General features: G+C 41.4%; 1 protein-coding gene across 12 annotated transcripts in view; it reads left to right on the forward strand.

The window, feature by feature from the left end:
• Window positions 1–21,345, forward strand: part of TANC2 (tetratricopeptide repeat, ankyrin repeat and coiled-coil containing 2) — a 713,825-nt gene that overhangs the window by 390,364 nt on the left and 302,116 nt on the right. The window lies entirely within an intron of this gene.

A 21,345-nucleotide genomic window follows, 5' to 3' on the forward strand; every position in this document is an offset into this window, starting at 1 on the left:
TTTCTATGGAAAATTAAAATTCATTGGTAATGGGCTTCTTCTCCCATGGTTTACTTTTAAACTAATTTAGAGTTACCGTAGTTGCTGGGAATGAATTTTAGATTAACATACCTAATCACAATGTGTGGTACAGTTGATGAGGTTGTGTTATAAAACAGTGCTTGTGTTAAGAAATGTAATGTAAAAAAGTAGGATAAATATCCATAGAGATACAACAGGGATTGGTTGGAAGATATCCGGACATTTTGGTTGCTGCTTGGAGTAAACATTATAATTAAAAAGTGACAATAGTTGCTGCACATACACAGTAGTTATTTGCCAAGTACATTTGGTTAAAATTTGCATTGTATGCCTAAAGTGTCTTATTAGTGACAAAAAAAATTTGTTGGCCCAGATTCAGGACAGCAGCACTATTCTGGACAGCATTTAAGGAGATAGATTTGTGCACGTACTTCAGTGCTTTCCAGAGTCCAGGCCATAGACAGTAACAGGGCAAGACTAAACTAGAAATATGAGATACTGTCCAGCCAGTGTCAGCCACTGAAACTTTATTTTCTTGGGGTGAAATTTACCAAGTGTTGAGGGTTTACAGGGTTTAATTTATGGGTAGGGCCTCATGCTGGTTGTGACTGGGGAAATATAGAACTTCCTGCTTTTATACAGATTTTTTTCATTATTGACTCTTTGCAACATCACTTTCAAACATAATTTTAATAGAAGCCCTGTTTTTATAAGGAAAGCATTCTGATGAAGTAAAACAAGTAAATTAATCATGTTTTCATTAAATTTTGCATGCATGGATATTGTGGTATGAACTAAGAAACATGATTAGTTTGAATTATAAAGCCGTTATTTACTTTCTTGGAACAATATAGATTCCTCTGGTGATGTTATAAATATCAGGACATTTTCATATATAGTAACTAAATAATTTTTAACCTAAAGGTTGTACTGGATTGATTGTGGAATTGGTAATGAGCTATAGATAGAATCATAGAATATCAGGGTTGGAAGGGACTTCAGGAGGTCATCTAGTCTAACCCCCTGCTCAAAGCAGGACCAATCCCCAATTAAATCATCCCAGCCAGGGCTTTGTCAAGCCTGACCTTAAAAACTTCTAAGGAAGGAGATTCTACCACCTCCCTAGGTAATGCATTCCAGTGTTTCACCACCCTCCTAGTGAAAAAGTTGTTCCTAATATCCAACCTAAACCTCCCCCACTGCAACTTGAGACCATTACTCCTTGTCCTGTCCTCTTCTGCCACTGAGAATAGTCTAGAACCATCCTCTCTGGAACCACCTCTCAGATAGTTGAAAGCAGCTATCAAATCCCCCCTCATTCTTCTCTTCTGCAGATTAAACAAGCCCAGTTCCCTCAGCCTCTCCTCATAAGTCATGTGTTCCAGACCCCTAATCATTTTTGTTGCCCTTCGCTGGACTCTCTCCAATTTATCCACATCCTTCTTGTAGTGCGGGGCCCAAAACTGGACACAGTACTCCAGATGAGGCCTCACCAATGTCAAATAGAGGGGAACGATCACGTCCCTCGATCTGCTCGCTATGCCCCTACTTATACATCCCAAAATGCCATTGGCCTTCTTGGCAACAAGGGCACACTGCTGACTCATATCCAGCTTCTCATCCACTGTCACCCCTAGGTCCTTTTCTGCAGAACTGCTGCCTAGCCATTCGGTCCCTAGTCTGTAGCTGTGCATTGGGTTCTTCCGTCCTAAGTGCAGGACTCTGCACTTATCCTTATTGAACCTCATCAGATTTCTTTTGGCCCAATCCTCCAATTTGTCTAGGTCCCTCTGTATCCTATCCCTGCCTCCAGCGTATCTACCACTCCTCCCAGTTTAGTATCATCCGCAAATTTGCTGAGAGTGCAATCCACACCATCCTCCAGATCATTTATGAAGATATTGAACAAAACTGGCCCCAGGACCGACCCCTGGGGCACTCCACTTGACACCGGCTGCCAACTAGACATGGAGCCATTGATCACTACCCGTTGAGCCCGACAATCTAGCCAACTTTCTACCCACCTTATAGTGCATTCATCCAGCCCATACTTCTTTAACTTCCTGACAAGAATACTGTGGGAGACCGTGTCAAAAGCTTTGCTAAAGTCAAGAAACAATACATACACTGCTTTCCCTTCATCCACAGAACCAGTAATCTCATCATAGAAGGCGATTAGATTAGTCAGGCATGACCTTCCCTTGGTGAATCCATGCTGACTGTTCCTGATCACTTTCCTCTCATGTAAGTGCTTCAGGATTGATTCCTTGAGGACCTGCTCCATGGTTTTTCCGGGGACTGAGGTGAGGCTTACTGGCCTGTAGTTCCCAGGATCCTCCTTCTGCCTTTTTCCAGTCATCTGGGACTTCCCCCGTTCGCCACGAGTTTTCAAAGATAATGGCCAATGGCTCTGCAATCACAGCCGCCAATTCCTTTAGCAAGATAGGTTTGGAAGTATTCAATTTTAGTCTGTGAAAGTCAGCAATCATATATTTCTCCTTCTGCACAAAAGCGAATGAAAAAAAAATCAGTTTGCTAATCACAATTTGGAGCAAAATTAATAATATATATGTTGCACTTCTAGACAACTATTGCATTTTTGTCATCAGTTCTATCCACCCCTGAATTAATAATAAATTAATACTCTCAAATATTATTTTATTTCTGAATCTGTTGTGAATATTGACTTCCACAGTCAGAACAATTTGTATAATAAGGAATACCTGTATGTTTTTTAGATTTTCTGCTTGTGAAAAAATTCAAGTTGCTAAAAAAGAAAAATTATGTGGAAAAACACAGATATTCATTGCAGTTAACAAAAAATAAAATAAAATAAAAATCCTTCCAAGCATAGTTACAAAGAGCCTCTCATCTCTAGTCCATCAGTGTCGGAGGAGAAGATTTTAATACTCAAGCCAGAGGATAACCAGTGAATGGCCAAGAATTTCAGCCATTAAGACAGAAAGGAAGGGTTGGATTCTAATATATATATATATTGCTGTAAAATAATCCGAAGCTTCATGGATAAAACCATCACATACAATGGTAACAATGTTTAGGCAGATGGAGAAGGAAATGAGGGAGGGAAATAAATAAATAAGGAGACAATAAAAGAGAAGGGTAAATTCACCCGTATTTCCAAATGCTTTCTCTTAGGTGAACTATCCAATTAACATGGAATTTAATATTTTTGGGTGGGAAAATCATTTGCAGAAGAATACCATAAATTCATAAACTTCTCTATCTTTCTCAGGATTTTGTACTGCTGCCAATCACCACAGTATCTAAGTGCCTTCCACATAAAATCAATAACAGTACCAAAGTCATTAATGGACTTCTTAGAGTCTCTGGCACTTCTCTCTTTTTGAAGTAAAATGTCTGCTTGAGGGTGGGGTTTTTTTTTTTTTTTTGCTTTTCAGCTTTTTAGCTTTTAATAAAAAATCCAATTTTGTGGAGGAGTAGGGGTTTAGGAGTGAAAGGGGGTGTCAGTGTTGTGAATGTCAATTCTTGTAGTATACAGATCTTTTCAAACTTGTATGCTTTCTTAGAATATAACTGTATATAAGAATCATAAGATTCAATGCCTGTTGAACCCATTCCACCTCTCTTATAAATAACTGACTGAACAGCCATCCCCAAAAGTTGAATTAGGATCCAGTTTCCCCTGTCACACACTTCAAAGTTCATATATACTAAGTTACAAGATTCTGGAGTTTTGGGTGCACAAAAGCCAGTGATTTTTTAAAAGTTTGATACAAAATAAGTGATTAATAAGGAGATGATTTGGGGCAAGACCAGAGAAACCCAGTTGGTTGCAGTGTTTCCAATATCTGCTAGAAAAAGGAATTGTCATCTTGTTCATTTTGGCTGGTGTCCAGCTCCATTGTGTTATGATTTTACATTGAAATGCTAACTAATTTGTTAAAACAGCACAAACACATATGAAAGATAAGGAACTTTTGGCTCAAGAGTCTGTGGCAGCTCCCTTCCCCATTTAACTTTTCTTTAAGAGGCAAGGAAGTCTCAGAATTGCTGTGCACAGTGTTCCCCATAATAATCTGAGCTTCCAAACTTAAAAACGTGGCTTGCTCAAAAAAGAAAAAGCTCTCTAGTGCTGGAAGCTTTTACCTCAAGATGAATAAGAACACACCTTGTCTGAAAATACAGAAAGAAAGGAAAGTCTAACATGTTCAATTTGTGTCTAAGCTCTGTAAGAAATTTATTTCCATTGCAAAAACAACCCCCTTTGAAGTATTCCAATTAATTAAACTCCATTCTCTTTTTGAAGCCATCTAATTTAGCAGGGGAAAGTGAGTCTTAGATCACATGAGGGTAAAGGGGGATAAATTACATCCAATTTGGCACATGCCATTCCCTGTGAGGCACATGTCACTCCTGCTGTTCAAGCACATTCCCTGTGATGCACATTTATGCATGTTGGTCCATAAAAGTTGTAAGACATTTTCCACACCTAGCAAACCACATTCCATTTCTTCCCAATGACTGGATGTAAAACCCAATTTCCAAGCAAGTATCACCTTAATGTGGGCAATATTGATAGTACGCCTTTGTAGCCCGCAAAGAGAGTCCACCATGTGAAAGAGATTTATGCAGTAGTTTTAGTTGTCTCTTTCCCCACCCATATAAAATTAGTGATGAGTGTATTAAGCAAAACAAACCACAGTGCAAGGACAGCAATGGAAAGCATCCAAAATACATACAATACCAGGGGTAGTCAGTTAATTTCAGCCTCATTGATATGGCTGACCCAGATAATTGGGAGCAGTCCTCAGACATCTGTCTTCCTACGGAGATTGTGTGAGCAAATCTGGGAAATCAGCCTTATATGTGGAACACATGTCTTTGCATACCATAAACTCAGCTGTTTCAGAAAACAAAATACAAAACAAAACTCAAAACTTTGGGAATTGCATTAAGAGAATGAAGGGATACTGGAGCTGTTTAGCAGTCTGTTCACATTAAAACTATCACTGCCAGGGTGGTGGGGTGCTGAAATAGCCACAATCAGATGATGGTCATGCTATGTACTAGTAGGACTCACCTGCCCAATTATGACAGGTTTCAGAGTAACAGCCATGTTAGTCTGTATTCGCAAAAAGAAAAGGAGTACTTGTGGCACCTTAGAGACTAACCAATTTATTTGAGCATAAGCTTTCGTGAGCTACAGCTCACTTCATCGGATGCATACTGTGGAAACTGTGGAAGATCTTTTTATATACACACAAAGCATGAAAAAATACCTCCTCCCACCCCACTCTCCTGCTGGTAATAGCTTATCTAAAGTGATCACTCTCCTTACAATGTGTATGATAATCAAGTTGCGCTGGAAATGGCCCAACTTGATTATCATACACATTGTAAGGAGAGTGATCACTTTAGATAAGCTATTACCAGCAGGAGAGTGGGGTGGGAGGAGGTATTTTTTCATGCTTTGTGTGTATATAAAAAGATCTTCCACAGTTTCCACAGTATGCATCCGATGAAGTGAGCTGTAGCTCACGAAAGCTTATGCTCAAATAAATTGGTTAGTCTCTAAGGTGCCACAAGTACTCCTTTTCTTTCTGCCCAATTATGTGATTCCACATCGATGGATCTGGAAGGAATCTCTGGGCCTATGCTTCTCTGTCTCCTTCTGTCCAGTACCTTGTTTTTCACTATTACTATTTGTTATAATATGATTTTGATTGTAATGTTTTGCTTAGTTGTTTAGTTGACAGTACCTTAAAAGTTTTTAAGTACCTTGAGGTTTTAACTTTTGAAACAGGCTGTGGCTATGGTGGATTAGCCTTTTGATTGAGAGAGTAGAAAACTCAACCAGCCCTATCTGACAAAAGACCTCTTGGTTGGATTTTTTGTATGTTGTGGAGGAAGAAGCAGAAAGGACTTGGCCAAGGCCTGAATGTGTGGCAGGGAAAAGGTAAAGGAAGAGTCAAAGCTAAGTGAGGCTGCAAATCTGAGTGCTGGGAGAGGACGATGATAGAGTCCGCACTGAGTTGTCTTTTTTTGTATGAAATTTGATAACATTTCAGGAAAGACTTCTAAAATGCAGAAAGGCTAGGCTGGCTACCACAATGGATTGTGCTCTCACATTTCGCCTCTTGGAACAAAGCATTGGAGCAGAGGCATCATTTCTGAAAAGCTCAAAGCGGGAGGAGTTATCACCATATAGAACATTATATATGATTATATTTTATCTTGCAGAGGTGGAAGTGGAAGAGACGAGTCTGGGGGGCAAACCAAGATCTGGGCTAGGGGGAACTGCGTCCCTGGGACCATAGCAAATGATGCCCCTGCATTGCAGTCATGCAGTGCAGGGTTTGATAATCTCAATATTCTTCAACTCCAAAACACAGTGCACAATTTCCACAATTTTGCCAATCTTTGTTTATGTGAATTTCAGGAAGAGACTAATACAGAGATTGAAATAGCTCTGATCCCGAGAGAGTGTGCTGCCTACAGGTTAGCCTTGAGCTTATTGCTGAGGTAGCATGAAGAATTTGGCACTGCAGCGTGCCAGACCTTATGTGGTCTATTTTAAAGATTTCTGTTTTCATGGCTATCCATCTCTTCAGTGTTCATAGAGAAAAATATTAACTAAAAGGAAATGAAATGAACAGCATTGTTCAAAAAGTATGAAGGCAGTTGTATAAATGTAATAGCCTTACCTGCCCATTTATCAATGGATTTGTTACTCCGTATTTTACTGAGTAAGCCTTGCTTCTCTTTGCCACTGTGTAAATATCACAGGCGCCGACTTCCTGATTTCCCACCCCCCATTCCATCCCAGGCCTCATCGCCCCCCACTCCATCCCAGGCCTCATCCCCATTCCACCTCTTCCCCCGAGGGCACCCCACAGATAACTGGTGTCTCCCCATATTGCGGGGGGTTGGGGGGGTAGATCTAAAGGGGAGGTCACATGACCGGTCACACATTTCCCCCCCCCCCAGTGAACTCCCCCCACACACAGCCCTGGGCCACCACGCTCTCCATGACCCATGTTACGTGCAAGGGGGGGCATTCTGTCGTCCCTCTGCGCCTGCCCCTCCCCTGGCATGTTCCTGGCAGGAGGGAGCCCAGGTGGGGAGTGGGAGGGAGCCGCTTCTAACACCGGCCCCTCCCAGTTGCTGTTCTACAGCCCGGCAGCTGCCTGAGAGAGACTGGCTGAGGAGGCGGCTTCTGGGCACCGTGGCTGAGTGAGCCGGAAACATGTCGTGGGGGAGGGGAGCTCTGGCTCGCTCGCCCCCAATCCCTGGCACCCAAGCCCAGGCAGGGAACGGAAGCCGCCTTCCCAGCCAGGCTCTCTCAGTCAGCCACCAGCCCGCCATGCTGCAGAGCAGCATCCCAGTGACCGGAAGGGGCTACTCCCGCCCTTTCCGCTCCAGCCTCCCTGGCCCATCCCTTCTACTCCCTGGCATCTAGGGCCTGCATTGCCCGGCCCTGCCCTCTCCCGGCCCTGCCCCCTCCCTGCCTCTTCCTTCCCTCACTCGCTCCTTCCTCTCCCCCCAGTGCCTCCTGCATGTCGCCAAATAGCTGATCATGGTGGGCGGGAGGTGCTGGATGGGAGGGGGAGGAGCTGAACGGCAGGGCTTGCCACCAGTGGGAGATACTGGGGGGAGTGGGAGGAGGAGCTCGCCTATGGTAAATATAATGGTGTTTAAACAATTTATTAAATGGAGTGTGTGTTAGCCTACAAGTACAGTGTGAGTCTGGGGCAAGAGCATCTCCTCCTATTTGTGCCATAAAGGGAAAGAAAGTAGCAGAACAATTCTTATCGAAAGGGCTCAAAATCTGAGTAGGGGATGGGAATTGAGTTTAAGTGGCACCACCCTTATTTCCTCTGACCCTGCAAAAATCCCTTGGCATGAACTCTATATGATGAGGCTCTTTGGGATTGTTTTTGTTTGTTTGTTGTGTGTGTGTATTTGGGGAGTCATCCTCCTTCAAACTGTGGGGAAATATTCATGGGAATTAATGTTGATCCTGCCAGTTTCCCCACAAACTTCTGCCTGTGCTAGCAAATCCCAGGGGACATGACCCAGGAGTTATTAACATGCTTGATGCCAGAGAGGTTGGGAGGCTGAGGGGAAAGAATCGAGGGGTCTTAATTCCATTACCCCATCTGTAGCTCTCAAGCTGGAAAAAATAAATAAGCATTAATACCCACTTACTGCTTCTCGACCTTATTATGATGATTGCCAGGTCTGAGGGCATTTTTAAATGTAGTTTATGTCACTTGGGAAGGGTTTTAAACTAAACTAAAACTATTCCTATTCCAGACTAAGTGTCCACATGGCAGGTTGTGAAAAAGATCCTTGGCAAAGGCCCTGTTCTTTGCAAACAACTCTCATCTCTGACCAGACAAACTTATTACATCAAGCACGTCTTGTACAATATTTACCCATAAACAGCATACTGTAAGGTATCTACAAAAAGGTTGTAACTTGTTAAGATTCATAATCATATCAAGATGTATGTACCAGTAATATTTTAAGAGTAATGTATTTATATTGTAAGTATGCTTTATGGACTTGAAGTAAAAGTTAGTCACCAAGGGACAATATCTTTTGATGATTCCCAATTCAAGCATGAGGGGATTTCACCTTGTCCAGGTTAACTGGTGATGTAATGCAAGGCTCAATTGTCTATCCTTCCTCCATCCCAAGACTATTAATAGAAAACCATCAAAGACAACTGCAAACATTCTAAACCACTTGGAGGTAAAAAAGAAACATTACAAAAGACAGATGTTCACCTTGTCTGTGAGTAAAGACAAAAAACTGATTCAGTATATGAGAGGGGGGAGAAAGACTCTCTGCATCCTTTCATTGAGAAGACATCTTGGGGAGCAGAGATGTTCTCATAAAAAATTGGATCCTTGTTCCTGTGAAGCCAGCCAGCTCTGTAACAGACTGAACTTTGGGGGGAAACCTATTTTATTGTATAGGAAAGGGTAACTGTTAATACGTATAGATCCAGGTTCACATTTTATGATTTTGTTCTTTATTGTAACCATTTGTTTCTGCCACACTCTCTTGTTGCTAGTTAACTCTCCATTCTGTCTTAAATAAACTTACCTTAATTTTATTATAGGTGCTTACAAGTGCTATGCTATTTTACAGGAGAGGAGATTTAAGGTAAAACTGGTAAACTGGAATACACTGCTCCACGGGGAGCAGATCAGCTGAGTTTCTGTGAGTAGCCAGTGACAGGGGTTGGATATCACACAGGAACGATTCAAATGGACTCAGTGACTGGGGTGCATCTATAATGTTACCTGCAAGGCAAAGACAGGGCTGCCATAGACCGAAGGACAGTGCTTGAGTGGCTAAAAGGCTGGGGTAACACCCAGTTACCACAAGCAAGACTCCCTCACGCTGGAGGCAGGGGTTCACAAGGTGACTCACAATCCTGGGTACCTCGAGAATCATCACACAGGTTACAGTGGTATAAATATTTTGATATACTGATATAACCAGTAAAACTTTCTGATGTAGACAAAGCAAACCTAAGGACAGAGACAAGTAGATGGAGATTAGGGGGAAGGGGAATGACAGTAGCAAACACCACAAACACAACCACCCAACGTACACACACGGAGCTTTGTATAAGCACATATATATATGTGTGTGTGTGTGTATGTATAATTAAAACACAAAATATATATATAGTATGGGTTTTAGTTACTATAGCAGGCAACTTCTTGCTCTTTTCTGTGTTTTAATTATGTGAATTTGGGAGTGATGAAAGTGGAGCATTCCTAATGCTACAACAAAGTACAGTATTTGTGCTAATATATATTTTCCAGGCTTCATCAAACAACCTAACCATTGGACTGCAATTCTGACTGGGATCACCCTGTTGTGATTCCAGGTTTGGGCCCTGACTAAATAGAATGGTGTCTGTGAAAAAACGTGTGTTTAGTGTGATATAGATTAATGCCTAGTGTGGTTAGGAATGAGACCACCAAATTTATTTTCACTTCTAAAACAGGATTTATAACCCATGTTACTCAAATTGAAAAAGCAATGTTTTAGTCCAATATCCCATCTAGCCCTTAGATTGCTTTACATTTTATAGTTACATATTTTGTGGTGGGTAGATTAGAAGGTTAGCAGATTAACACTAGGAGGTCTAATACTCATATTTACACTGGAGATGGACTGGAGACTTTCTTATTGGTAAAGAAGAGTCCTCAAAGTTCAAAACTGTCCTTAAGAAAAACACTTCAGGGTGTTTTTGCTGTTTCTGTAAAATAATGGATTGTAGCCAATTCCTTTGCCAAGTAACTCAGAGTTGCAGAAGATTGGTGAGGGTGGGAGAAGAGGAAGACGTAAATCACAAAAATAGTCTGCTGTGGGTGGAGTACGGATAGGTGAGCAGTATCCATATAAGGAGAATGTTTTATGAAGGGGGTTGTGAGAAAAAGGCTATAACATGGGTTGAATATACAGGAATAATTGTTAATGCTTACTTCTCTACATACACCTTGACTGTACCTGAAATTCTTTTCCCATATCTATAAAGGAAATATATGAAAATACATTTAGCAGACAGAGAACAATTGCCATAGAAACATACATGCAATGTTGTTGTAGCCGTGTCTGTCCCAGGATATTAGAGAGACAAAATGGGTGAGGTAATATCTTTTATTGGACCAACTTCTGTTGGTGAGAGACAATTTGAGCTACAAAGAGCTCTTCTTCAGGTCTGAGAAAGGTAATAAGGGCTTGTCTACACTGGCACTTGACTGAGCTGCAACTTTCTCGCTCGGGGTGTGAAAAAACACCCCCTCCCCAACTGCTGCAAGTTTCAGCGCTATAAAGTGCCACTGTAGACAGTGTACCAGCGCTGGGGGCTGCGCCCCTCGTGGAGGTGGTTGTTTTAGAGTACTGAGAGAGCTGTCCCAGCGCTATGCCACAACTATATGTGCCACGTTAAAGCACCGCAACGTTGCCAGTGAAGACATGCCCTAAGTGTGTCACCACTAAATGCAAGATCAAACTGAGAGTTTAGCATAAAGGGTTAGTGCATATATGCTAAGGGACTCTACAAGTTGAATGGACAGGCACCAGAAAGTGCCGCAGGAATGTGAGGTTAGGAATAACACAACTGGTCTAAGTATAGAGAGGGATATCAGTGTTGGGGAAAATATTTTATAAGAAGCTTGGTAAAGTCTGATACGTATCTTGATTCATTATACTAACCATTAGCTACATGTAGATGAAAACAAGATTATGTAATTCCGAACAGTTAGGAGACATAAAAAAATCAGTCTTTTTATCTATGTACTGTATTTTTAAGTACTGTTAGAAAGTTGTTTGACATTTTAAATTCTAGGGAAAAATTTTATGTTAGATGTTGGTAAGTACACTAAGTATTGTGTAGTTAAAAAGTAGGTTGTAATTTTTAGGCAGTTACTGGGCTATATGTATTAACTTCTTAGTTGTTGTATTGCAAATTATTTAAGTTGTGTCTCTGGAATCTGAAACACTGTTTCCCATCATGGAACCATAGAGCTTTCCAATTTAACAGTATTTAAGTTACTGTTTTAATAGGAATACATTCAGTTATAATGTAGAAGCTACATAGGTTGCATGAAGAAAAGGAGGACTTGTGGCACCTTAGAGACAAACCAATTTATTTGAGCATGAGCTCTCGTGAGCTACAGTTCACTTCATGACAGGTTTCAGAGTAACAGCAGTGTTAGTCTATATTTGCAAAAAGAAAAGGAGTACTTGTGGCACCTTAGAGACTAACCAATTTATTTGAGCATAAGCTTTCGTGAGCTACAGCTCACTTCATCGGTTGCATCCGATGAAGTGAGCTGTAGTTCACGAAAGCTTATGCTCAAATAAATTGGTTAGTCTCTAAGGTGCCACAAGTACTCCTTTTCAGTTCACTTCATGGTAATTAGTGCTGGATGAGACCTCAAGAGTTACCTGTTTTAGTCAGTCTGTTCTCAAAAAGTCTCCATTAGGGCCTGATACAAACCCCACTGAAGTCAAAGTGAAAGACTCCAGCTAAGCCTTGGAAAAGGGTAAATTCTTTGTAGGTATTATGTTAGCGATTAAAATTAAGTAACAGTATTAATGTCGACAGTTTCCAATCCATCCATCTAAACCCTCATGACTATGGTCTCTGTGCCTGTTTGTGGGTCAGATGACAGAATCTCCAGGGATTTCGCGGATGTGGGACAGCGGCAGAATCCATATGAATTTTTGTATGTCTTTCCCTTTAGGATTACCAAGCAAGGATATGTAGAAAACATTCAGAGCTTATGCTGGGGAGCTTCCTAGGGGTTGGAGAGAGGAGGTGATGTGATGGCTCTCAGGCTCAACAGTAATTCCTCCCATCCCAAATTCATCTGTGTAGGGTTTTCCCCTTGTTTCATTCTTTTCATGGCAAAATTCAACAGGGATTGTTTGCCCTCCAAAATCTAATCTAACTAATCTGTCTAGATTCTTATACTGCACTCATCAGTGTGGTTTTTCTGAGCTTTGATTATGCAGACTAATGGTTGTATAAGAATGTACATGAAATGGCTTTTATTTAGGAAAGAGCTTGAGACATCTTCAGGAAATACAATTGCTGTTGTTTTTATTGTGTATGCTGCATAGCTGTGTTTTGAATACATAAGTTATTGCAGTCAATGTGCAAGTGAATCCTGAAATTGCTAAAAAAGTTGAAGTGTGTCTGTGTTGAAAAGAAAACAATGACTTTATTATGTTTTGCTTACAACAGTACAGTATTGAGAATGTTTAGTTAATTTCCAAGAAGTCCTTCAGAATTGCATGTCTAAAATAAACCTGTGCAGAAGGCCTGACCATTTTATAAAAATGGGTTTACAAAATGGTAGTTGAATTTTTAAGCATCCATTACTGTCATGCAATTTTACATCTTTTTGGGACTCTATATGGAAAAATAATTAGAAATTATTTGTTTTTAAAAAGAAGAATTTGTGATTCCAAAAATGGTGGGTCAGAGATCTTCCATACAAGTATCTCAAATAGTTTTACCTGAATGATTTTACTAAGACTTACAGCCACTGTGTGAAGTTGATGATGTTCCTATTTTAGAGACGGGTAAACTGAGTCAGAATTTGTGCCTTGCCCAAGTTGTTGTAGCAAACCATAGCCAGAAATAGAGCCTAAGAGTTCTGACTCCTGATCCTCTGCCCTAACCCCCGGTAAACACACATGCTTTCATTATATACCTATTTAGAAGGTCTTATAGTCTGGAGTCTAAAGATGCACTTTTATTTCTAATCTATTTTGCCCTATCTATAATTTTAAACAAAAATCCAATGCATGACTCTCAGCTTAACAATAAACAACCCAGTATGCTCTCTCTTTTACCATGAGGCTAAACTGTGAGGTCCATACAGTCAAGGAATTTTGATGTGACTGGAATAACAGAGATAACTTGGTGGGATAACTCACATGACTGGAGTACTGTCATGGATGGATATAAACTGTTCCGGAAGGACAGGCAGAGCAGAAGAGGTGGGGGAGTTGCATCGTATGTAAGGGAGCAGTATGACTGCTCAGAGCTCCGGTATGAAATTACAGAAAAACCTGAGCATCTCTGGATTAAGTTTAGAAGTGTGAGCAACAAGGGTGGTGTCATGGTGGGAGTCTGCTATAGACCACCGGACCAGGGTTACTAGATAGATCAGGGTTACTAGATCGCAGACGCTGGTTCTCATGGGAGACTTCAGTCACCCTGATATCCCCTGGGAGAGCAATACAGTGATGTGCAGACAATCCAAGAAGTTTTTGGAAAGTGTAGGGGACAATTTCCTGGTGCAAGTGCTGGAATAACCAACTAGGAGCAGAGCTCTTCTTGACCTGCTGCTCACAAACCGGGAAGAATTAGTAGGGGAAGCAAAAGTGGATGGGAACCTGAGAGGCAGTGACCATGAGATGGTCGAGTTCAGGATCCTGACACAAGGAAGAAAGGAGAGCAGCAGAATACGGACCCTGGACTTCAGAAAAGCAGACTTTGATTCCCTCAGAGAACTAATGGGCAAGATCCCCTGGGAGAATAACATGAGGGGGAAAGGAGTCCAGGAGAGCTGGCTGTATTTTAAAGAATCCTTATTGAGGTTATAGAGACAAACCATCCCGATGTGTAGAAAGAATAGTAAATATGGCAGGCGACCAGCTTGGCTTAACAGTGAAATCCTTGCTGATCTTAAATACAAAAAAGAAGCTTACAAGAAGTGGAAGATTGGACAAATGACCAGGGAGGAGTATAAAAATATTGCTCAGGTATGCAGGAGTGAAATCAGGAAGGCCAAATCACATTTGGAGTTGCAGCAGGCAAGAGATGTTAAGAGTAAGAAGAAGGGTTTCTTCAGGTATGTTAGCAACGAGAAGAAAGTCAAGGAAAGCTTGGGCCCCTTCCTGAATGAGGGAGGCAACCTAGTGACAGAGGATATGGAAAAAGCTAGTGTACTCAATGCTTTTTTTGCCTCTGACTTCATGAACAAGGTCAGCTCCCAGACTACTGCACTGGGCAGCACAGCATGGGGAGGAGGTGACCAGCCCTCTGTGGAGAAAGAAATGGTTCGGGACTATTTAGAAAAGCTGGATGAGCACAAGTCCATGGGGCCGGAAGCGCTGCATCCAAGAGTGCTAAAGGAGTTGGCTGATGTGATTGCTTAGGGGGAGGTCCCGGACAACTGGAAAAAGGCTAATGTAGTGCCCATCTTTAAAAAAGGGAAGAAGGAGGATCCGGGGAACTACAGGCTAGTCAGCCTCACCTCATTCCCTGGAAAAATCATGGAGCAGGTTCTCAAGGAATCAATTCTGAAGCACTTAGAGGAGAGGAAAGTGATCAGGAACAGTCAGCATGGATTCACCAAGGGCAAGTCATGCCTGACTAATCTAATTGCCTTCTATGATGAGACAACCGGCTCTGTGGATGAGGGAAAAGCAGTGGACATGTTATTCCTTGACTTTAGCAAAGCTTTTGATATGGTCTCCCACAGTATTCTTGCCAGCAAGTTAAAGAAGTATGGGCTGGATGAATGGACTATAAGGTGGATAGAAAGCTGGCTAGATCGTTGGGCTCAACGGGTAGTGATCAATGGCTCCATGTCTAGTTGGCAGCCAGTATCAAGTGGAGTGCCCCAAGGGTTGGTCCTGGGGCCAGTTTTGTTCAATATCTTCCTTAATGATCTGGAGGATGGTGTGGATTTCACCCTCAGCAAGTTTGCAGATGGCGCTAAACTGGGAGGAATGGTAGGTATGCTTGAGGGTAGGGATAGGATATAGAGGGACCTAGACAAATTAGAGGATTGGGCCAAAAGAAATCTGATGAGGTTCAAAAAGGACAAGTGCAGAGGATCTAAGGGTTACAGTGGATGAGAAGCTGGATATGAGTCAACAGTGTGCCCTTGTTGCCAAGAAGGCCAATGGCATTTTGGGATGTATAAGTAGGGTTTAGTCTGCAGAACAGAAGAAGGTGGTGGGGGGAGGGGGGTTGAAACTGCTTTCAACTTCCTGAAAGGGGGTTCCAAAGAGGATGGATCTAGACTGTTCTCAGTGATAGCTGATGACAGAATGAGGAGTAATGGTCTCAAGTTGCAGTGGGAGAGGTTTAGGTTGGATATTAGGAAAAACTTTTTCACTAGGAGGGTGGTGAAGCACTGGAATGCGTTACCTAGGGCGGTGGTGGAATCTCCTTCCTTAGAAGTTTTTAAGGTCAGGCTTGATAAAGCCCTGGGTGGGATGATTTAGTTGGGGATGGGTCCTGCTTTGAGCAGGGGTTGGACTAGATGACCTCCTGAGGTCCCTTCCAACCCTGAGAGTCTGTGATTCTAGGATTTTACTTATTAGTTAGTTACTCATGCAAATTACTGAGGAATTCAAAGAACATTTGCCTGGGTAAAAGAATGAGTAAGAATGGAGTTAGGTCAGGGAATTTTGACTCCTTGTAGCCATGCTCGACTGTATATTGTTAGTTCATCCCCCCATATTCCCCCCCTCCCCCCCAAAAAATTAAATGTATAGGTGAGACTAGATTAGATGGGGGAAAAGAACATCTTTGGACTCTGAAAGATTAGTCAGATTTTCGAGATGGGACCTCTCTTAAGGTAGATCAGTTTTAGTCTTAACTGTCTCTACTCTGTATTTTGAAATGTGTGCTTCAATGAATAAATATGAGACTGGAGACGGTGCTACTAAATGTAATGTAGGGACAGTACCTACACTGGCAGAGTGAATAACTTAAGTGGCTTAGTAGGTCTTTTCCAACTCTGATTTCTAAAGTTCTTTGACTTCCTTGAGAAAACACATGAGACAAATAACCTGGTGAATGTGGCTGAACATTAGCTGCTAGAATCTGCATAACAAATATAGGGCAGCTGTTAAATTTTTGTTATTTTAATGTTTTAATTCAATTCAGAGACTACAAACTTATAAATCAGTTTGTTGAAAGTATATAGGTAAAATTTTCAGAAATATCTAAGTGACTTAGGAGCTAAGTCCCTTTTTCAAAAGTGATGTAAGCACTTAGAATACTAAGTCTGACTGAAAGTCAATGTGCTTTTGAAATTTTTACTCTGTGTTCTGGGAATATATGCATTGTCTCTATAGATGCATTTCACAAGGACTCATAAAAAACACAACCATTTATATTGACACTTTCAAGTTTCTGGCATTTTTGTGTGTCATAAGAAGCATGAATATATAGGCAATTAGTAATGCACCCCTGTTTCTAAAGAATGTTATATTTTCTAATCAGACATAGATATAACTACTAAAATAAATGACAGGAGGCTGTCCTATGAAACTGAGATAGTACTGATGGGAATATCAGTTGTGTTCTGAAAAGGGCTTTTTCCATAGGGTAATTATACATTTTCCTGTATGGGTGATGCAGAATATGGGAGGATAAAGAAATCATAATTTTAAGAACAAGGCTTGAAACATGAAGTTGGTTGGTTTGACCTATCTAGTGTCACATGTCACTGAAGCCAATTGCAGTTTACTTCTTTTGTTTGTACATTGCCCATTCATTTTTTTATTACAGAAGATATTAGTGCCTTCTATAGAATTCAGTATTCCATTCTCTTGTTTTTTGAATTATGGTTTGTGTAGCTATTCTTATCTAGCAGTGTATGACACAAAGCTGTTTACATTTATTTATTTTTATATAGACATTGCTATGATGTGATTTGCCCTGTTCAGCCATACTGTCAACAATGAAAAAGAAAATCTTTTTTAAAAAGGGCTAATTGGCTGGATTGTGATCTCAGTTACAATTATGTAAATTCCTTGATTTCAGTGAAGTTTCCCTAGTCTAATATACACCAGCTACAATATATTAGCAATATGTGTTAAGGTTGCTAACACTTTTCATTAAACTCTATTGCCATTTGCTTATAACTTTGCTAAAATGTAGCCCTTCAGGCTAGAATTGTTAACATTTGATCTTTGCCTTATAGTAAGGCTGGGGTCTTTTGGAAAAAATAGTATGCAATTGTATAATTAAAGACTGATAATGTATGTGCACCAGGAGATAGAACTGAGCTTACACAGGGGCTAGCTTAATTCTTGAGTTTCCTAATTTGAGATTGGTTCACTTTACAGCCTTACTCATGTTTTAATAGGCTTTTTTTTAGATTGCATGTGTTTACATATATGTATACATATACATACAGTATATCATTACATGTTTTAACTGTCCTGACCTTAAACTTTTGTGTGGTGCTAAAACCTGCAAAAACTTAGGGTATGTGTACACTACAGAGTTTTATCGACTAAAGTGATGCTGCTTTAACTAAACCGCTTTAATTAAACTGCTGTTGCATGTCCACACTATGCTCCTTGTGTCAGCAGAGTGCATCCACACTAGCAGCTCTTGCAACGACACAGAGAGCAGTGCACTGTGGGCAGCTATCCCACTGTGCAACTGACTGCAGGGTGCTTTGGGAAAGGTTTGCAGTGACTTATGGGTAGGACCCTACCAAATTCACAGTCCATTTTGGTAAATTCCTTGGTCATAGGATTTTTAAAATCTTAAATTTCACGGTTTCAGATATTTAAATCTGAAATTTCATGGTATTGTAATTGTGGGGGTCCCGACCCAAAAGAGAGCTGTGGGAGGGCTGTAAGGCTATTGTAGGGGGGTTGCAATATTGCCACCCTTACTTCTGCGCTGCTGCTGGTGGCGATGCTCCCTTCAGAGCTGGTGTCCCAGTAAGCAGCCGCAGAGCTTCCTGCAGCTGGGAGAGGTTCACTGAGATGGGTCTGACCTGGTCCCAGGAGCAGCCTATACTGGGAAGAGGAAGTCCCATCCCTCCCCAGCCCAGCCAGGAGTAGCAGCTGGAGCCTGGTGCACAGTAAGAGCCCCAAGACCTTCAGCTCTGAAGGCAGCACAGAAGTAAGAGTGGCAATATTGCGACCCTCCTACAATAGCCACTTTTCACAGGGCAGACCACATTTCACGGGAGAGACCAGATTTCATAGCCTGGGCCATGTTTTTCACAGCTGTGAATTTGGTAGGGCCTTACTCATGAGACAGGTAGAGCATCACATGATGCAAGTTTCTTAATCCCATCTTTCCATGAGCATCCTACTAGATTATCAGATGTTTTTCAGCTGAAATGGGAAGGGAAGGGGGGAGAGTGTGTGACAGGGAGTGTGTGTGTGTAGGGGGGAGAGACAAAGACTAGTATGTGTTGGGGGAGTGTATGAGAGTGGGGGGGAGTGTGTAAGTGAGAAAGACAGTGTGTGTGTTGGGGGAGAGAGAGTGTGTTGGCATGCTGTCTCTTTAAGTTAAGACAGTGGCTGGAAGCAACCAGTCCTGGGGGAGGGGGATCCCCTCCCCCATCAGCCACCGCCTCCATCCCTGGTTCTGCACAGTACAGCAGTTCTTCCTCCTACCCCCACTCCACACAGCCGCAGCCTGCCTGCCACTGTGTTCCTAGTGTGGGGGAAGAGTAGGATTCTGAGTTAATGATTTGCTGCTGGAACAGAGCGGCATGCTCAGCTGTCAGAACTTCCCCGAGCTTTGAAAGGGGAGGGGTGCATGCCTGCGTAGCTGTATGCAGTGCAGCTGAGTTCAAAACAGTGAGCAGAGCGGTGATGGTGGGCATTGTGGGATACTGGAGGAGGCCAGTTATGGTGACATAACGAACGGCAACATCTAATTCTACACTGACGCTTTGTTGCTTTAACTTTTCCGCAAAAAGCTTTATGCCTCTTGTCAAGATGGTTTTATTTTGTCAGCAAAACAGGAGAGTTTTCCCAACAAAAGTAGCACTGTAGTGTGTACATCTCCACTGTTTTGTTGGCAAAAGCTCCTTTTTGCTGACAAAACTGTGTAGTTCAGACAAGGCCTTAGAATCTTTTGGAAGCTGTTGTAAAGAAAGGTGAGGCTAACAAGCGAAAAACTGCCTGTCACAAAATGAAGGAGGGTACCATATAATAATATAACTGAGTTTGGTTTAAAAATAGCTTGTATAAAAATAGTTAAACTGACATAATTATGATGGGACCACAAAAAAAGTCAGGTACTTTAAAATACTTGACCTGGGTACTTAATTAGTTGAGAGTATTTGAAAAAAGTATATTGGATAATGGGCAAATATTGGTGAATAATGATACTTGACAGAGACAGATTATATAAAATACTGCAGACAAAGAAGGATTGCCATATTTTTATTTTTTTAAAATAATTGGCATGATTCTGTAGTTAGTCCTCGGCCCGTAGTGCATTTTGTGTCCCATTTTTATTGATAGTTAATTTTAAATTATAAGATACTTGTGGAAGAGGCCATTTCTTGCTCCATGTTTTGTTCAACAGCAACAATATTGATGGCACTCAGCATGTAATAACAGTGATACAAATATTCTCCTTGATGTGGCAGGAGCAGTTTGAATAGATGTTAAGGGCAAGAGAGGTGGTCAGATGAATCCTGCTTGTTGCTGTTAATATATATGAACTATAACAGAGCCAGACATCTGGAGTTTGATCCTTGAAGATACTTTGTTGATTGGGAATAACATGTATACCAAAAATAAGGAGGGGAACATATTTCTAAAGAGTAGTGCTGGGTCTAAATAGTAGTATGCAATTGCACACTATTTTCTTATGCATTTTTTAGAATATGTGCCCTTTCAGAAATTATTTTGTATTTAATCCTAGGGAGAGTCAAGATAGATGCATTAAGTAAGATTGAAACTGCTAAGAATATAGTCTGACAAGATGTAGTCATTATACACTGTATTTGAGGTACCCCATAGAAAGTATTTAAACATACAGTTATTGAGGAAACAATACAAAACTGAGGAAATGAAAAATACCTTAAGTAATTTGAATATTACTATGTATGGAGGAAATTAGTATAGAAAAACCAAAGATATCTTAGAAATTACTGACTATGCTACCATAAAAATTCAGAGAAAACCATAAGAGGAACAAATGTGACTAATGTCAGGATGTAAAGACTAATATAATAATAATAATCAAAAAAGACTTAAATATTTATGTAACCCTTCTGCCCGTGAGAGTTGGCAGCAACAAGGGCAGCGTTCAGTATCTAGGGGTTCCATTCCAATAACACAATGCAAAACCGGCTCAAGCCCACACCCAGTGACCTGGGACAAATATATACTACCCCCGCTGAACGCCTCCAAGAGGCAATACTTCCCCTCTCGCAAGCACAGAGTCTGAGTGTAGCAAAAAGCCTTTTAATAACAGAGAGAAACAATGTGGCATTATGTTGGGGAAACACCACCAACAGGATTCATAACACAATGAGCAAAAAACCCACCCCAAGCAAATTGGGGTGTGTCCTTTCCCTTTGGTTCTTGAGTCCAGCAACCCAAAGTCCCATGACCCAAAAGTCTCTCTCCCTGGTCAGGGCAGCCCCAGAGTTCAAAAGTTTATCTGCAGAGTTTTACCTCCCAACCTGGGTGGAGATGTGGGGGGGGAGGGTTAAGGGGCACCTTATGTGCTCCAAAGCTGATTGCCCCACCTCTCCATGGGGCTCTGCTCCACCAGCCACCTCCATGAGCTGCTCCAGCCGTCCCGCAAACTGCTCTGCTCCACCAGCCACTGTTCCACTAAAAAGAAAAGGAGTACTTGTAGCACCTTAGAGACTAACCAATTTATTTGAGCATGAGCTTTCGTGAGCTACAGCTCACTTCATCAGATGTATACCGTGGAAACTGCAGCAGACTTTATATACACACAGAGATCATGAAACAATACCTCCTCCCACCCCACTGTCCTGCTGGTAATAGCTTATCTAAAGTGATCATCAGGTGGGCCATTTCCAGCACAAATCC

The sequence above is a fragment of the Caretta caretta genome, chromosome 27 (assembly GCF_965140235.1).
Source record: "Caretta caretta isolate rCarCar2 chromosome 27, rCarCar1.hap1, whole genome shotgun sequence".
Classification (NCBI taxonomy): Eukaryota; Metazoa; Chordata; order Testudines; family Cheloniidae; genus Caretta; species Caretta caretta.